General features: G+C 39.4%; 1 long non-coding RNA gene across 1 annotated transcript; it reads right to left on the reverse strand.

Moving 5' to 3' along the window:
* Positions 1-1179: 1179 nt before the first annotated feature.
* Positions 1180-2199, reverse strand: LOC146717340 (uncharacterized). The gene is made up of 3 exons (XR_014921895.1): positions 2022-2199; positions 1421-1557; positions 1180-1284 (listed from the first exon to the last, which is right to left on the reverse strand). It is a non-coding gene; the product is annotated as an uncharacterized LOC146717340 (long non-coding RNA).
* Positions 2200-3420: the final 1221 nt, after the last annotated feature.

Below are 3420 nucleotides of genomic sequence, written 5' to 3' on the forward strand. Positions count from 1 at the left end.
AAATACCTGGGTTAATATGGTTCGTCAGTGATCATGAGTTTACTGCTTTCTGAAAATAAATTAGGGGTACACCTGGCAGAAAGGACAAATGGAAATGTTGGTGTGCCGGATGGTAAATGATTATGAAAAAAGGAGGGAGAAAGTTTTGTTCAGGAAAGAGCATTGAAACAGGTCTAGGCAAGGCAAAATGACACCTTAACATGCCGTCTCTTTTATTTGAGCATTTAAATTGTGCAGATTGAATATCCTTGGCCATCATTTTTCAACTTCACAGGGACCTTGACAGAAACTGGACCAATCAAAAGAACTAAGGCCTCACTGGTCCATACAGCAGGAAAAATACGTGATGTGAATCATTTTGGTTTGCAGGTACTTAGCCTGTCTTGCATCTGGCCTTACAATAATAGCAAGACACAGAATATGGTTTAAACTCTCTGGAGACTTGAATGATTGGCAGGTGTGTAGTAGGAGAATTTTTTTTTTTAATAAAATAAATTGTCTCACTTACCACTGTTTTGTTGAATCACAGTGTATCAAATCAGGTATGAAAAAAATGTACAGAATGTAGAAGAAAATTGGATTTTTTTTATATTAGAATTATTTGTTAACGTTTTAGATACATTTCAATGCAACAGATGAGCAGATGTGCCTGTTTGTTTTTTTATCAAAGAAAATTTGTAGCGCAGTCACTGAAATATCTGCAATATGAAAATATACGGTAATTAATTTGTATATTTAATTTATATAACGTCAAAGAGTTTTATAGTTTTGTATCATAGAACAAAGAAATAAAACAGCAAAGGGAAAAAATGCAACAGTGCTTTTCTCATATAGCTGCACGGACCATCCAAGGCACCAGGAGACCCTACCCTCACCCAGTTCTCACTGTAAGAGGCAATTTCACTGTCTGCAAGTGTATGATAACATAAAGATTTAACAGTCTCTAAAAAGAGATTCAGTATTATAGGGTTAGGTCAGCTCAATACTGTAGGTATTAACTGATTATTCTTGTTTCAACTCCACTGGAACCCATCTAGGTGTTCTTTTAGCACATTGGATCAATGGAAATAAAGTTAGAGTGGCTTAAACATTCCCAGACTCCCCACCTGAAGATGTCAGTCATGGAGGTGATTTGTTGCCGTACCATGTGGCTCACTTTTGGGAGTGTATTACCTGCTGTAAGGTCTGTCTCTGTTGCAAAATGCAGTTAACATCCAGAGCACATCTCTCAAGTCTGCTCCCTCTGCTAATCTGACACAGACCTGTTTGTTTGTGTATGTCCCACTATAAAAAAAAAAAATCAAATTTAAAACATCCTTGACACCAATCAACACCAATCAAAACGGCAAAGGCAGAGGAAACAATACACTCATATGTACTGTCACGCGGTGTGTGTTCAGATAATGGGAGCTTTTCTCACTCGAGTCGTCTTAGCTGGCTGTCTCCAGTCAGGTCTACCTCTGAGCTAATCAGGCCGTCTCAGTTCTTTAGATGCCCCCCATGGGACAACACAGCCACCAGCACACTTAATTGGTTCATTTGTTCCGTCATGTTTTGCTGGGCAGAGACAGAATGAGAGGAAATGCTGCTGTGGAACCATTGTCTCCATGCTCGTCTCCAAGGATAAGAGAAAGTGACACATGAATGCTCACCCAGATAGATAAATAGTTGAATAGAAGCAAGATAAAGTGTTGAGGGAAAGGATGAAGGCAATTCATTTTATGGCTACAGAGGAAGTTGTTTTCTACTTTTTATTTAATGTATACTTATTAACTCACTTTAACATATTTCATAACACTTGATAATTTAAAATATACACTTAGATATGCATTTACTGAGCAGAAGTGATTCCAAACAACCTGCAATTACACCCTAATTATTGCATTAGGGTTTTAGTGAGGTCACAATGAACATTTGCCTTCAAAGTAAAAGTTGTGCCTTACCACTCCACTAAAACACATTTTAAATGTTTGGTATTTTACTTTGAAGGCTAAAGTCTCAGTTTTCACTTTGTGTCTCACCTTTCACAGTTTCACTACTGCTTGGAAAGTGAAGGCGGCATCTTCCATGCAAACGACTAGCATCCGTAGCATCCTGTCAGTAACCAAAGCAATAGCAAGGAGGTTTCTGGTGCAGCAAACTGTACCTCTTTGTGACCAGTTTCACACTAGCAACTGCTAGCAACCACTCACCAACTGGTCCAAGTATATCCACCAGGTTGCCAGGGAGCCACTGACGGAACTGTAACTGTGTGCAACTGATTTTATAGCGACCGCTAACAACCTACAGCAGCCCCTCATGGGTGGGAAAGAGCTGTGTGACTGAGGCCCTGTCCTCCTACTACAACTCAACTTTGGATAAGGGGAAGAAAATAGTACAGTCCACAGCACACACATAGTTGGAGGGCTGCAAGCTGTGTATGGCTACACAAAAAGATGATCTTATAATAATGACCACATTTAAATGGCTTTTAATTACATCACAACTTCTTGATTGCAAACTGTTTAAACACTAAAGTAAGTACAAGAATAAACCGCTGTGGCTGCAGAAGTGATTAAAAAAACCTTTTAATATACGCTTCTGTTTTGTCCTATCCTGACCTCTGCTACTGTTTACTACAAACTTGCACATAAAGAAATGCACAAGAAGAAGATCCAGCTACTGCAATATACCACAGCCACATAGAGAGCTTAGCTACCATAGTGCCTCTGCGTGTGCTCCCCAAGCTTATCACTTCCATCTGATAAATGCGTAGATTGGATTGGGAGGCAGGCATGGGGAGAGGAAGGGGCAGACAGAAAGTAGAAAGCTGGGGAAACCAACCAAGGCACCATGCAGCTTAATTCTCCTATGCCTGCTCCTAAGATTATCTGCCATGATTTTCCAACATAAAATAAAGATAGATAAATAAAACCCAGAACCGTATTGAATGAATAACAATGAAAAACCATAAAGGCTTCTGGGCGTCTCCAAGTAATTTATTCACCATTTGCTGGAATACCTGGAGCGAGAACAATTCGGTGGAATTGAAGGATGAAAAAGAAATAGAATATTATGTTGTAGTTGATGGGTATAAAATTACATCTGCCATTAACTCTAAGCATAATACTGCCATGATAATCAAATGATGCCTCATCAATATTGATGATTATGTGGTAGAAGGAAAAACAATGGCACCTGATTAGTGATAGCGGGGTGTGATAGTGTGGGGCATGTCTTAGCCTAATATTTATACTGAAACTGGGAGTTTTGCTTGAAATCACATCAGGTCTCTGTGGACAAAAAGTGTTTTCTGCCGTCCACACGTAAAGACAGCCAGCAAACGCATGCAGTGATGGTAATTGTGGGGGCCTATTCCATGAAAGGAATGCTGTTTTAAACATTTTAGCAGCTTTTTAGCAATCTGTAGACCACTCGTGT

Source organism: Copadichromis virginalis, linkage group LG2 (assembly GCF_057382275.1).
Source record: "Copadichromis virginalis isolate Kocher_CV1m ecotype Utaka linkage group LG2, C_Virginalis_male_GT1.1, whole genome shotgun sequence".
Taxonomy (NCBI): Eukaryota; Metazoa; Chordata; class Actinopteri; order Cichliformes; family Cichlidae; genus Copadichromis; species Copadichromis virginalis.